The sequence below is a fragment of the Equus przewalskii genome, chromosome 12 (genome assembly GCF_037783145.1).
Source record: "Equus przewalskii isolate Varuska chromosome 12, EquPr2, whole genome shotgun sequence".
NCBI classification, from domain to species: domain Eukaryota; kingdom Metazoa; phylum Chordata; class Mammalia; order Perissodactyla; family Equidae; genus Equus; species Equus przewalskii.
In genome coordinates, this window is record NC_091842.1 from 39,598,494 (window position 1) to 39,614,341 (window position 15,848).

Genomic DNA, 15,848 nt, shown 5'->3' on the forward strand with positions numbered 1-15,848 from the left:
GGGAAGAATAACATCTTCGAAAAGCCTGGGCAAAGGCAGAGAGGTGGGCTTGAATGTGACCTGTCTGGATCAGCCCGACATCACTGGAGATTCATGGTGGGGAAAAGGGAGACAGCCTGGGGGTGGATTGATTACTGAAGGGCTTTGGATACCAATTCACATAAGTTGGATTTGATAAAGGAGGAAAGCTAGTGAAAGTCAATGGAAGTGTAAGGAAGTAGGGGTACTCAAAGACGCCTCACCGGCAGGTTCCTCCCACTCCTGGGTCGGCTGGGGCTGGGGCCGGAGCGTGGGATGCAACTGTTGAACTCCTTGCATTTTTGGGTGGCCTCCACCCTCCAGGCTTTATCCTTTAGTCCACTTTATCCTCTTTATCCACTTTAGTCCGCTTTATCCTCTAGTCCACTAGGCAGGAAAAGGAACACAGAGTACTAGAATTCCCAACTTTGCCTGTCAGCTAAGCTGTAGAATGCACTTGTGCATTCATAAAGGAAATATTTGATTGCTTATAATTTACCCAGTGTTGTAGTAGGAGCCAAACACAAAGCAGTGAACTAAGTAGACACTGTCTTCCAAAACCAGTCTCATTGGATCCCTCAGAGGTACAGGTTACCCCTGCTATCTGAAAATTCACTTTACAGCACTTCACTTTTACGAAAGACCTTTTACTAACCAAAAGAAATCCGAAGATTTTCACTTCTATGAAAGAAGGCAAAAAGCAAAAACAGTGTTCAGTGTTTGTTTTGCAGCGAGCCATTATAGTGGCTAAGCAGTCAAACATATGGTCGCAACTCAAGCCTGAAAGATCAGGCACAGCGGACTACTAACCTTGCCCTTCGACTGGAGGCAAGCAGATGTAGAAGGTGTAGATGTTGGTGACCTGCCTGGACTGATGGATTCAGACAGTGACGGGATGTTAACAGATAACCCTCTTCCTCTCTCTCCTACACCCTGGGCTCCTGTACCTCCCACCACTTCAACCTCTGACGGCTCAGCCTAACACACCACCATCACCACCACCACCTCTCAGCCTTCCAGTGTGCTCACACTCTTCCCGATTCTGGTAAGTGAAACTACACTGTACGTACATTATTTCTATTTTATACAGGCTGTGTATTTATCATATCCTTCCTGCTTTCACTATGTTAGTATGTGAGGTTTTATGTGTTATTTGTATGATTTGGTAGGTTATTTTTTGGATCTGGGAACGCTCAAAAATTGTTCTCATATAAACTATTGGTAATTGCTTCTTTGCTTTACACTGCCTTGGCTTACGAAAGGGTTCATTGCAACACTCTACTTTAGGGTAGTGGGGAAAACCTGTACCAGCACCAGTCGGGCAGCAACCCCCAGGATCCGAGTCCCAGATCTTCAGGACCTCTCTTCCAAGCTTCCAAATTATGACAAACACAACATCTTCCCTATGCACCCCTAACCCCACATGTGGTAGCTACTTCCTACAGTTGCTATCTCTGTTACCTTAGTGTCTATCTCCCATTGTCTAATGCAGCGTCATCACCACACTAACCACTTGAGAAGGAATTTGATGTGGGTACACAAAAGGTAACACCGTCAAGTCTATAGATTTCCTCTGATGTGTAACAGTACCCTCCTGGTTTGGACGCCCTCCAGACGTCCATTAAAAGCCAGTTAGTTTTGCCTGTAACTTAAATACTTGGGCCCTCCATGTAGTTTCTATACCTCCGTTTCTCACTGAAACATTTTAACTAACTGATAGAATTCTTCAATTGACACTATTCCTTTTTCCCAAGGATTCCTAACCACTTACCACAGACTGGATCAGATATGCTCACAACCCAGAGAAGCAGGGCAAAGCCTACACATTGTCATCCTCGTCACACACCTCTTGTGGATTCTCAGCCTAAGCTGGTGGATGCATGGTCACAGCCAAAACAAGAGCTGGGCCCGTCAAGCCTATTTAGCTCACTTTCCTTCCCTCTTGCTACCTCTTCTATGCCTCTCCTGTGAGGGGACCGGCTTACCAGTCATTTTAGGAATTGCCCAGGACTTCTGGGATCCTGGACTCGAGTGTACCCATATCATCGCTCACTTTCTCACATGTGAATGCTCGCTTTTACCATTATCAATTCCAGACTCCGTGCAGTCCTGCTGCTCATCCTTGGCTTGACTTCAGGGTAGAGACAAAGAGAAGGACTGAGCGTTCTTTACCTGCGGAGAACACAGGACTCTAGCAACTACCCTCACAGTTCCCTGTGGTAGGGCAGTTAGCCTGAAAGATTTTGAACTTGGTGCCGCCCTGCTCTGGCATCTGGAGGAAGCTGTGCTCCCGAAGCTGCTCAGGCATTCCCCATACACTTGGACATTCTAGTGGCACCTCGGGAGTCTTGCATAAATTTTGGATTTACTGAGAATGGGAAGTAAAGTCTGGGTTTCCTGGCAGCCACACCACATACCTGCTATAATGGGTTAAGTGACTTGCGTAGTGACTAAAGTTAAGGAGTTGGATTTTGAACGTGGGTCAAGTCAATTTCAAAGCCTTTAATTCCTTCAGTCTGTCGTTCTCAACACTCTTTCTGACTAACGATTTCTGTGAAAGCTTGGAACACAGACCTTATACTGCATGTGACTACCATCAGGGTAGTCTCGTGGCAGGGGCCGCATGTCCTGCGTCTTCAGGAGGACCCAGGTACAGCTTAGGCTTCATGTCACACTCATAACTAGCAACTATCTCAAAGGCATGCTGTTGTACCTGGCACTAGATTAAAACCTAGTTATTACATAATATAGATTAGACATGCCCCCTAAGAAGCTTTTACGGCCTAAAGATAGAAAAGGCAAAAAGAGACCCATTACAAAGAAAGAAAGGAGAATCGTCAGAGATCTCATTTGTTATAGAGGATGGTCACATAGTCCCCCTTACCATCGAGGCGTTATCCATCAGAGGCCATCAGTGATGAGCCATCAAAGCACTGTCCTTTGGAATCTCCAGTTGGATTTTTGTTACAAATCAAGACTTCACACCCAGATACAGGACACAGTGGGAGTAAGCTGGCATGTCAGATGTAGAATTAGTGTACTCTCTGCTGCTCCTGGGTTTGGCCAAGCACATAGTGGGGCCTCATCCATTCATCCAGACTCTCCCTTCCCCTCTCAGTTTGGCTATTTAGGCTGTGCCAGATAACTGGCCATGGATCATTCCATCTGTATTTTCATTTTCCTCAATGGTCAAGCCACCTGACATGTCTAAATGGGATCTTCTCTCTGGAGATTTTCACCCCTCTGGTAGTATCTTCTGATTCAGGATCACCCTGTCCAGGCTGGATTAGCTCACACATACTCATTCAGAAAACTTCCTTATCAGTCTAAGATCAGGCTCTCTTCCTTTGGTGGCAGTAGGTCACCATGAATGCCCCAAATATAGACCAGCTTCATACATGACCCTTGTAAGAGCTACCATGGAATGAGCCTTTCTGAAGGGAGGACCAGAGGAATACATAGCCTACCTTTGGAAGTAAGCTGTCTCAGCCTGACATCGGCATCCCAATTCTGGTCATGACAGAACTATAAGGTCATGTCCACGATGTCATGGGCACTGACAAACTCTCAACCCTGGATTCTTCATGCCTCTTCCTTTTCCAGCCTGAGACTCTGTATCTCACCATTTTCTTTAAATAGCAGGGTTCCTCTTTAAGGGCTCATGGCATGAGTGGTCTGAGCAGGTGTTCTGGCTCTTCTCTTGGGAAAGCCCCAGAAGATAAGCTTCAAGGGCTCCAATAAAGCTTGGCAACTCTCCACATAAGCTCAGGGTTGCTGGCTTTTCTGGGAGCACACATACCATCACCAGGAAATAAAATCCCACCACTGACACCCTACCTCCCCTGCTCCACCCCAGATCATCCTATGGGCCAAGGGAAGAAAGGTACAGGAATAGAGATTCCCAGGAAGCCAGACCTAACAACTGGAATGAGGAGGGTGGTATGTGCTGCTGGGCAGAGTAGAAGAGAGTCAGGATCCCACTGCCACACCTGACAGTGGCAGAGAGCACGGCAATGTCATTTTTGCTCAAGGCAGTGCAGGGAGGGCTCTAGTAGGCCCCCAGCCTGAGTCCCTCAGCTCTGTTACGCCTTGCAACACTGGTCTCAGTCCCCAGTGACCTACTCAGGGCCTCTCCTGACCAGAAATCCAGTTATATTGATCTGTTTTGGGGAGACATGTGACTCAGACACTGAGGACTCAAGCAAAGTTCCCACAGCTTGCTGGGCATTATAATCCCTCTATCTCAGAGCAGGCATTTCTTTTTTTTTTTTTAATTGAATTATTGATAGGTTACAATCTTGTGAAATTTCAATTGTACATTAATGTTTGTCAGTCATGTTGTAGGTGCACCACTTCACCCTTTGTGCCCACCCCCCACCCCACCTTTCCCCTGGTATCCACTAAACTGTTCTTAGTCCATAATTTTAAATTCCTCATGTGAGTGGAGTCATACACAGATTATCTTTCTCTCGCTGGCTTATTTCACTTAACATAATTCTCTCAAGGTCCATCCATGTTATTGCAAATGGAATGATTTTGTTCTGTTTTGCAGCTGAGTAGTATTCCATTGTATATATGTACCACATCTTCTTTATCCATTCGTCTGTTGCTGGACACTTAGGTTGCTTCCATGTCTTGGCTATTGTAAACAGTGCTGCAATAAACATTGGGGTGCATAAGACTTTTGGGATTGCCGACTTCAAGCTCTTTGGGTAAATACCCAGTAGTGGTATGGCTGGATCGTATGGTAGTTCTATTTTTAATTTTTTGAGGAATCCCCATACTGTTTTCCATAGTGGCTGCACCAGTTTGCATTCCCAGCAGCAGTGTATGAGGGTTCCTTTTTCTCCGCAACCTCTCCAACATTTGTTGCTATTAGTTTTAGATATTTTTGTCATTCTAATGGGTGTAAGGTGATATCTTAGTGTAGTTTTGATTTGCATTTCCCTGATGATCAGCGATGATGAGCATCTTTTCATGTGCCTATTGGCCATCAGTATATCTTCTTTGGAGAAATGTCTGTTCATGTCTCCAGCCCATTTTTTGATTGGGTTGTTTGATGTTTTGTTGTTGAGTTGCGAGAGTTCTTTGTATATTATGGATATTAAGCCTTTGTCAGATATATGACTTGCAAATATTTTTTCCCAATTAGTGGGTTTTTTTTTGTTTCAATCCTGTTTTCATTTGCCTTGAAGAAGCTCTTTAATCTGATGAAGTCCCATTTGTTTATTCTTTCTATTGTTTCCCTTCTCTGAGAAGGCATGGTGTCCGAAAAGATCCTTTTAATACTGATGTCAAAGAGTGTACTGCCTACGTTTTCTTCCAGAAGCCTTATGGTTTCAGGTCTCACCTTTAGGTCTTTAATCCATTTTGAGTTTATTTTGGTGAATGGTGAAAAAGAATGGTCAATTTTCATTCTTTTACATGTGGCTTTCCAGTTTTCCCAGCACCATTTGTTGAAAAGACTTTCTTTTCTCCATTGTATGCCCTCAGCTCCTTTGTCAAAGATAAGCTGTCCATAGATGTGGTTTTATTTCTGGGCTTTCAATTCTGTTCCATTGATCTGTTCACCTGTTTTTCTACCAGTATCATGCTGTTTTGATTACTGTAGCTTTGTAGTATGTTTTGAAGTCAGGGATTGTGATGCCTCCCGTTTTGTTCTTTTTTCTCAGGATTGCTTTAGAAATTCGGGGTCTTTTGTTGCCCCATATGAATTTTAGGATTCTTTGTTCTAATTCTGTAAAGAATGTCACTGGGATTCTGATTGGGATGGTGTTGAATCTGTAGATTGCTTTAGGTAGAACGGACATTTTAACTATGTTTATTCTTCCAATCCATGTACATGGAATGTCTTTCCATCTCCTTATGTTGTCATCCAATTCTCTCAGAAAGGCCTTGTAATTTTCATTATATAGGTCCTTCACTTCCTTAGTTAAGTTTACCCCAAGGTATTTTATTCTTTTTGTTGCGATTGTGAATGGTATTGTATTCTTGAGTTCTTTTTCTGTTGGTTCATTACTGGAGTATAGAAATGCTACTGATTTATCCAAATTGATTTTATACCCTGCAACTTTGCTGTAGTTGTTGATTACTTCTAACAGTTTTCCAATGGATTCTTTGGGGTTTTCTATATATAAGATCATGTCGTCTGCAAACAGCGAGACTTTCACTTCTTCCCTCCCTATTTGGATTCCTTTTATTCCTTTTTCTTGCCTGATTGCTCTAGCCAGGACCTCCAGTACTATGTTAAATAAGAGTGGTGATAGAGGGCATCCTTGTCTTGTTCCTGTTTTCAGGGGGATGGGGTTCAGTTTTTGCCCATTGAGTATGATGTTGGCTATGGGTTTGTCGTATATGGCCTTTATTATGTTGAGGTAGTTTCCTTCTATGCCCATTTTGTTCAGAGTTTTTATCATAAATGGCTGTTGGATCTTGTCAAATGCCTTCTCTGCATCTATTGAGATGATCATGTGTTTTTTATTGCTCAGTTTGTTGATGTGGTGTATCACGTTGATTGATTTGCGGATGTTGAACCATCCCTGTGTCCCTGGTATGAATCCCACCTGATCCTGATGTATGATTCTTTTGATGAATTGCTGAATTCTGGTTGCCAAAATTTTGTTTAGAATTTTTGCATCTATGTTCATCAGTGATATTGGCCTGTAGTTCTCTTTTTTCGTGATGTCCTTGTCAGGTTTTGGGATCAGCGTGATGTTGGCCTCATAGAATGTGTTAGGAAGTGTTCCATCTTCCCTAATTTTTTGGAATAGCTTGAAAAGGATAGGTATTAAATCCTCTCTGAAAGTTTGGTAGAATTCCCCAGGAAAGCCATCTGGTCCTGGGGTTTTATTCTTTGGGATGTTTTTGATTGCTGTTTCAATCTCTTTCCTTGTGATTGGTCTGTTCAAATTGTCTGCCTCTTCTTGAGTGAGCTTTGGGAGATTGTAGGAGTCCAAGAATTTATCCATTTCCTCTAGGTTATCCATTCTGTTGGCATATAGTTTTTTGTAGTATTCTCTTATAATCTGTTGTATTTCTGCAGAGTCTGTTGTTATTTCTCCTCGCTCATTTCTGATTTTGTTTATTTGAGCTTTCTCCCTTTTTTTCTTTGTAAGTCTGGCTAGTGGTTTGTCAATTTTATTTATCTTCTCAAAAAAACAGCTCTTTGTCTCATTGATCCTTTCTACTGCCTTTTTCATTTCAATAGTATTTATTTCTGCTCTGATTTTTATTATTTCTCTCCTTCTGCTGACTTTGGGCTTCATTTGTTCTTTTTTCTCTAGTTCAGTTAGGTGTGCTTTAAGGTTGCTTATTTGGGATTTTTCTTGTTTGTTAAGATGTGCCTGTATTGTGATGAATTTTCCTCTTAATACAGCTTTTGCTGTATCCCATATGAGTTGGTATGGCATGCTATCATTTTCATTTGTTTCCAAGTATTTTTTTATTTCTTCTTTAATTTCTTCAGTGATCCATTGCTTGTTCCGTAGTGTGTTGTTTAGTCTCCACATCTTTGTGCCTTTCTCAGCTTTTTTCTTGTAATTAATTTCTAGCCTTATAGCACTATGATCTGAGAAGATGCTTGTTATTATTTCAATTTTTTTAAATTTGTAGAGGCTTGCCTTGTTTCCCAACATATGGTCTATCTTAGAGAATGTTCCATGTGCACTTGAGAAGAATGTGTATTCAGCTCTTTCAGGGTGGAGTGATCTATATATGTCTATTAAGTCCAATTGTTTTAGTTTTTCATTTAACTCCACTATTTCCTTGATTTTCTGTCTGAATGATTTGTCCATTGATGTGAGTGGGGTGTTGAGGTCCCCTACTATTATTGTGTTGTTTTTAACATCTTCCTTTAGGTCTGTTAATAGTTGCTTTATGAATCTTTGTGCTCCTGTGTTGGGTGCATAGATATTTATAAGCGTTATTTCTTCTTGATGAAGTGTCCCTTTGATCATTATATATTGTCCCTCTGTGTCTCTCTTTACCTGTCTTATTTTGAAATCCACTTGGTCTGATATGAGAATTGCAACACCTGCCTTTTTTTCCTTGCTATTTGCTTGAGGTATTGTCCTCCACCCCTTCACCCTGAGTCTGTGTTTGGCCTTGGGGCTGAGGTGTGTTTGCTGGAGGCAACAAATTGTTGGATCTTGTTCTTTAATCCATTTTGCCACTCTGTGTCTTTTTATTGGAGAGTTCAATCCGTTCACATTGAGAGTGATTATTGATGCATGTGGACTTAATGCTGTCAATCTGTCGCTTATTATCTTGTTTTCCTGAGTTTCTTTTCCTGTGTGCTTTATCCTACCCATTTAATACTGCAATTTCTTATGCTGGGTTTCTTAGATTTTTCCTTATTTATGATTTGTGACTCTGTTCTGTACTTTATTTTAGTGTCTACCTTGAAGTTTGTATTTAGAATCTCGTGTATAATATAGTCTATTCTCTGGTGGTCTCTTACCTACTTGACCAATACTGATTTAGACCCTTTGCTCTTCCCCTCCTAAATAATTATTTTCATTTTTTATTCCAACTCGTCTTATTCATTTGTAGTTAGAGTGCTAAGATCGCTCTTGTCTTGGTAGTTTCCTTACCTTTACCCTAATGCTATAATTGAATATTTGCTATCCTGTTCTGGTTCTATCCATCGGTCTCCCTAGTCTGTGGATTGTGTCCCCTTTCTCCCTTTTTTCTTTTTTCAAGTATGAAAGCCTTCTTGAGGATTTCTTGTAATGGAGGGCTTTTAGTTACAAATTCCCTTAACTTTTGTTTGTCTGGAAAAGATTTAATTTCTCCCTCATATCTGAAGGAAATTCTTGCTGGATAGAGTATTCTTGGCTGAAGGTTTTTATCCTTTAAAGCTTTGAATATATCACTTCATTCTCTCCTAGCTTGTAGGGTTTCCGTAGAGAAATCCGCTGACAGTCTGATAGGGGCTCCTTTATAGGTTATTCTCTTTTTTTCCGTTACTTCCCTGAGTATTCTCTCCTTATCATTCCTATTTGCCAACTTTACTACTATGTGCCTTGGGGCAGCTCTTTTTACATTGACAAATCTAGGAGATCTAAAACCCTCCTCTACACACATTTCTCCATTGATCCCTAGATTTGGGAAGTTCTCTTCAATAATTTCGTTAAGCACACTTTCTGCTCCATTTTCCTTTTCCATATTCTCGGGAATTCCTATGATCCTTATGTTCTTACTCCTCATTGAATCCATTATCTCTCGGAGATTTTCCTCATTTTTTAAAATTCTTAGTTCTCTTTCTTCCTCTGTCTGGCGCCATTCAGCCTGTCTGTCCTCGATTATGCTAATTTTCTCCTCCATGTTGTCTACACGGGCATTCAGGGAACCCATATTCTGTTTTATCTGGTCCATTGTGTTTTTCATCTCAAGTAATTCTGTTTGATTCTTCTTTATGATTTCAATCTCTTTTGTGAAGTAACTCCAGAACTCAGCTTGTTTCTCTATCTTTCTCTCTACCTCATTGAGTTCTTTGATTATAGCTGCTCTGAATTCATTATCACTTAGTTTACCTAATTCCAAGTCCTCAGGACTTAATTCTGTGTTTTTATTGTTTTCCTTCTGGTCTGGGGCTTTTATAAATTGCTGGATGGTAGAGGAGCGGTTTTTTCTCATGGTGGTAGAATTCAGTTGCAGTTACAGCCTGTCGCCACTAGATGGGGGTCGAGAGCGGCGTGTTATGAGCTCTCCGCATTGGGGCAAGATGGCTGCGCCCACTGGCTTCGCTGGGGGGGGGAGGGGCTGTTACACGCGCCGGTCTGGGTTCAGATCAGTTCTGTTCTCTGGTCTCCCAAGGCCCTTGATTTATGGGGTCCCCTGGATGGAAGCTTTCCCCTCGTCAGCGGGTTTCCACTGAATTAGCGGCAGGAGTCCTGGATGATCCCCTGGTCGCGCGGCCCCTCCTCCACTCCCTCCCGACCCGCGCTGCAGCAATCGCAGACTCTAGGGGAGGGAGCGATGTTCTCTCCTACCGTTCCAGCACCTCCGAAGGTGTAAAGCAAGGTTTATGATCTCCGCCTTCTTGGAATTGTAGGTCTCTAATGAGCTGGCATTATTTTTGTTCTCTGAAATTCAGTTCTTCCAATCTTTTGTTGTATTTTGGAGGGGAGAGAATCCCGGGTCAGCTCACCCCGCCATTTTGCTCAGGCATTTTAGTTAATACAAGATTCTCATTCACAGAGCCAGCTTAGGTGAATATAACGTGCAGAGGAGAAAGGCTGAGTTCTACAGAGGACAAATATCTCCTTTCTTTCATTTTTGGGAGCAGAGATATACTGAAAACTCAGTGATTGGTGAGGGTCCAGCCTTGCTCTCCACCGACCCTCCTTCCTGTGAAAGGGAAAGAGCACCAGCCCTGTGGTCAAGTGGTTAAGTTCGTGCACCTGGCATCGGCAGCCCAGGGTTTTGCCGGTTTGGATCCTGGGTGTGGACATAGTACTGCTCATCAAGCCATACTGAGGCGGCGTGCCACATAGCACAACCACAGGGACTCACAACTAGAATATACAACTATGTGCGGGGGTGCTTTGGGGAGAAGAAGAAGAAGAAAAGAAAAAAAAAAGAAGATTGCTGACAGTTGTTAGCTCAGGGACCAATGTTAAAAGAAAAAAAAAAGGAAAGAAAGTCTGTTCTCTTAGGAAAGCTGGCATAGACAACAATCAGAAAAATAAACAAGTGCTTAAGAAGCAACAGCAAATTCAAGGTTCTCCACTTTGTTCCAGCTGCCTGTCCCTTAACCCAGGCCCTCTACAACCTGATCTCCATTTTCTCTTACAGACTCCCCTTCTCACAATTGCCTCAGTCTCCTGGGTTCTCACTCCAAATCCTGCACCAAGCTCATTGCCTTTTCAGTGCTTTCTGGATGATATGTTCTCACCCAGCCTTGGATTTCCCTTTGCACATGGGTCAGACATTGCTTCAGCTCCAGGATCTTCTCCTTGAATGCAGCTTGGGCTGCAGCCATCAACAGCAGGGCTCCTGGAGCTGGATGAAAGCCTTATGAGGCCCAGAACTTGCTGATAACTGGAGAATCTAAAGAGCTGGGGGGAGATCTCCAACATGCCAACCTCTCTGAGAGGTCAGCTTCTGCCGTGAGCCAACAGAGAGAATGTGAGCCATAAAGAGGAATTCAACTGAAACTGAGGCTGATCTGTGGCCCCAAATTCAGTTCCTACAACTCTGAGGAATCACCTCCAGCTACTCCTCTCTGATAAAAACTTCACTCTGGAAGGAGAAAGATGTCAATGTGAGAGTTCATTTCTACTTCACTTTCTAAGTGTAAGAAAGAAGGTATAAATTTATTCTCTGTTCAAATCAGCTTGGTCTATGAGACAGTGTTACCTAATAGAAATAGCAGACTTTGACCATCAGGTGGATCTGGTCTCCAGTTCCACCTGAGCTCCACACTAACTGGTATTGGGAAAATTGTTCAACTTCTCTAAGCCTCTTTTTCTCATCTGAGAGTAACAGCTACCTTGCAGGAGAGAGAAAAAGATTATTATGCTATTTGTAAAGTCTCTAGCCCAGTGCTTGGCACCCAGAAAGTGCAGTTAATGGTCTGCGGTGGTAGCAAGACAAACTCCATTTCACGGGAACTTCTTCATGGCATACCTCACTACTTGACATGTACATATAGGGTCAATATCTGTCATCTTCTGCAAGAACGTAAGGTTCTTGGGGAGCAGGGAATTTGTTTTGTTCATTGTTGAATCACAGCACCTCAAATAGTCTCTGCTGCTAAATAAATATCTGGTGAATGAATGGGTGAAAACATATAAGGAAAACTGGGGTCATCAGACCTGATTAATTGACTGGGTGTCAAGTACTTAAGCATTATAGACAATACAAATGGAGACTAAGACTGGGTTCTGGGTGACATGTCTCTGACATCTGTCTCCCCTTCATTTCCACTACTATGGCTCTAGGGCAGGATTCCTGAACCTTGGCACTATTGATATTTCGGGCTGGACAGGTCTTTGTTGTGTGTTTGTGTGGGTGGTGTCCTATGCAGCCAAGGATGTTTAGCTACATTCCTGGCCTCCACCCACCACATGTGAGTAGCACCCGCCTTGTGTGACAACAAAATTGACTCCGGACATTGGGAAATGTCTTTGAGCAGCAAAATCGCCCCTGGTTGAGAACCACTGGTCTAGGGACATGTCATTAGCCCAGGCTGGTGCAAGAGACTTCCATCTGTCCACCTGGCCTGCCTACAGAGATCTCAACTTCTGGACTTTCTACAAATCTAATCCAATGGTAACTCCTCTGCTCAAAGCCTTCAAGACTTCTTGTTGCCACTGAAATAAGCCAAGATCTCCAAGCTTGCAAGGCTCTCCCTGCCATTCAGGGCCCAACCTACCCCTCCAGCCTCACTGCCCTCAGTACACAGTCCAGCATGGGCGAACTGGTTCCAGGTCCTGCCTTAGTACCTTTGCCCACTGAACTTTCCCTGTCTAGAACACTCTTTCCCCAAGACCTGACTCATTCCTTCCATAGAAACTGAACACAAGGGGCTGCCGGTCTTCATCTCTCCCAACCACGGGAGGAAGAGGACCTGAGCCTAGGTTGACAAATGTAGAAATACGGAAAATTTTATGCCCTCAAGGAGTGCACCATCAAAGAAGGCAAGAGAACCCACAGCATCACCACCACCTTCTTGAAGCCTCCTAACGCTTTGAACTCCTTGGCGCTGTCTGTAACTCTCTCTTAGGGCGCCTTATCCTGCTCCACCTAACACCAGAATTTGTTTCTGACGGGTTCATCTCCTCCACGAGTTCGAGGCTCTCTGAGGGCAAGGAGGGCGTCAGTATTGTCTTCGTGGCGCCACCGCCCAGCACAAGGGCGCACAACGACGCAACAGAGGCTCGGCGAACGAGCGTTGTATTACGTAAACCGCAGGGCAAGAGGCTCCGAGCCTCTCAAAGGAGTCCTCACGGGAGACGGAACGGACCCGGCACCTCGTCCCCACGCCTCCCCAGACAGAGGGAGGAGGTCCCGGTCCATGGCCACTCCGAGTCTTCACGTCGGGGACTCAGGGGACTAGACGAGAGCGGCAGGGTGGAGGGCAGAGCCGCAGCGCCCCCGCCGGCCCCGCCAGGATAAGCCTTTCCAACACACAAGACTCACGAGCCTCGCCACCTTTCCAACGCCCTACGCCAGAAGCAGCCCCGGGGCACGCCAGGACCTCCACAAGGCCAGACGCATGCACAAGGGCTACGCAAGCGACGCACTGAAGGACCTCCCGGTAAACTGGTTTCGGCCCCTCGCTAATCGACTGCAATCTTCGCCAATGAGAACGCAGGGTCCTCTTTGTGTGATACCCGCGTGCCACTCCCGCTCTTCGACAACCCAAAGCCTGGATGTGGCCGTTGGTTAATCCCGCTTATTGGTTTACTTGTGGTCTCTTTGGAGGCGCTTCCGCTTGTGGTGCTTCGATGTGTCTTTGTGTCAACGGTGCCTGGAGTCACACCGTGTTTTACAGACGTGACAGCGACAATAATGAAAAAACGTAACGCTCCCTGTGTGCTTGGCACAGTTCTAAACAAGTGCATACTAATTCGTCCTCACAGCAGTCCTATGAGGTCAATATTATTACTCTTTTCATCTTCCAGACAAGGAAACCGAGACAGATTGTCTAATGACAGGCGTAGGACAAGAACTCGCTTCTAACCCAACGTTTTTTCCTGTGTTTTTATTTTTTAACATTCCGTCAGTACCGCAAAACATTCTCACCTAAAGATGAAATCTCTCCATCCCGCATCTCCCAAACTACATTCCCTCTCCAGAGGAAACAAATTTTCAGTGTGTACATCTTTCTGAACCTTAATCTGTCCTTTTGGTCATTTACTATATCTTTAAATTTTTTTCTGTTTCAATATATCCACCTCATCTTTTTTAAACTGTTGGATTTAGGCATGTACCATAATATATTCAATCTTTAATCGTTTCTCTTTTGTTGGACATTGAAATACTCAATTGTCACCTGCATGCGAGCGTGTTATCCTGGATTGGGATATTCTGCGTATATTTTGAAGAGGGAGCCTATGGATGGGAATGTGGAATGTGAGGGAAAGTATAGTGGAAGTTTCTACCCGTTCTCTCTGCCTTTGTTCTGGTCTCCCTTCATCCATTCATCATTTATGAGGATTCTAGTTGCACAATGAAGGAGTAGTGCTCCATCAGGATATGAATAGAGGGAGGTGGATGTGAAATAGACTGAGAAACCTCCTTAGAGAAAGTATTCCATCTTTGATTAAGTATTACACTGAGCAGTTGTCTCCAAGCACTCCCATATGCATTATCTATTTTGATCCTTACAATGTTCCTGTCCGGTATTATATTCATTTTACAGATGATGAAATGGAGTGCTAGAGAGATCCACCGGCTTCCATAGCTAATTAGTTGCAGAGTACATCAAATGTTCGATCTGTGGGCTCCTAGTGTCATGAACTTTCTAAGGTATCTCCCTATTCAGAGGGCAGGGTAACTAGATGGCTGCATTGACAGGAGAGAGACATAGCCGGGTCTGATGCAGGGAAGAAGCAAGGGCAGAGCCATACTTCTCAGTAGCCTTAGTCATGTGTCTCTTCAGCCACCTAGAAACTTCTACAGTGCACCCTTAAGGTCCTTGTTCCTGAGGTTGTACATGAGAGTGGAACATGCATGTATCTATGATCAGAACAGGATAAAAATAAGGAATGTGTCCCGATCAAGGAAGTAGCTGTTCCTAGGCTAAATTTAGTCAGAGGTGACTGTCCCAAAGAGAAGTCCACCACCACCCTGTGGAAGCTGCCGGTTGCAAAGCCTCTGCTCCTCTCTGTCCTTGGCTGAGCAGATCCTTGGCCAGCTTTGGCAAGATAGCATAGGTGCCATGGATCAAGCCCTCATAGACAAGTAGGAAGATGACTGTCACCCGAAAGACCTTGAACTTTTTGAAACCTTTATCTCCACAGGTAAGCTTTATCAAGGTGGGTGTCACATGGAGGAACTGGTCAACTTCTGTGCTTCTCACAGAGGTGCAGCTGTAGCGTGGCAGGCAGCTGCCCTAGGGAGTTGTCAAAAATATTCTGCGAGGCCAGGGGTGCCAACTGCAGGCAGAGGCACCACTGCTTGACCACTGCATAGTGGAGGGCTGACAGATGGCAACGTGTGCTCAAGGCTGTCACTGCTAAGAGAATGCTCTCAGTGGAGTTGAGAGCCCGGACAAAAAAAGAAAAGAAAAATCACCTGTAATCCCATCACATATGTGTGTGTGTCTCCAAATTTTCTAGCTATCTGGGATCCCGCTTTCTTTTATTAGCCAAATTATATGTTTCATTCTTCCATGGCCACAGGAAGTTTTTTGTTTTGCTTTTTTCTGCAGCTTTCTCTTTTCACTGGACATTACATTTGTGATATATATCCAAGTTTATGTATATAGCTGTACTTTATTCTCTTTTATTGCTGTATAGTATTTCATCACATGACTACCACAATTCATTCATGTATTCTTCCTGTTAGTGGATGTTTGGATTCTTTCTGGCTTTTGATTGGAAAAAATACTGCTGTGAACGTTTTGTACATATAATCTGCTGTACTTAGACTCTCTTTAGGGCATGCCGTAGAGCAAGAGGTCATAGGTATGCATGTCCTCAACTTTGCTAAATAGTGCCAAAGTGATTGTACTAGTACTCCCCGCCCCCTTCCCACCGCCCCACAGTATAATAGAGTTCCTGTTTTTCCCTATCATTGTTAACACTTGGTATCGTCACACTTTTAAATTTCTGGCAAGCAGAGGGAATAAAAGGATATTTCATTGTGGCTTTAATTGA

At 43.8% G+C, this 15,848-nt stretch overlaps 1 protein-coding gene and 1 long non-coding RNA gene across 10 annotated transcripts in view; one reads left to right on the forward strand and one right to left on the reverse strand.

Moving 5' to 3' along the window:
• Positions 1-15,848, reverse strand: part of ZNF75A (zinc finger protein 75A) — a 98,211-nt gene that overhangs the window by 35,028 nt on the left and 47,335 nt on the right. The gene's annotated exons all lie outside the window — the stretch shown is intronic.
• Positions 80-15,844, forward strand: LOC139074794 (uncharacterized). Its single transcript, XR_011524589.1, has 2 exons — positions 80-1,063; positions 10,816-15,844. It is a non-coding gene; the product is annotated as an uncharacterized lncRNA (long non-coding RNA).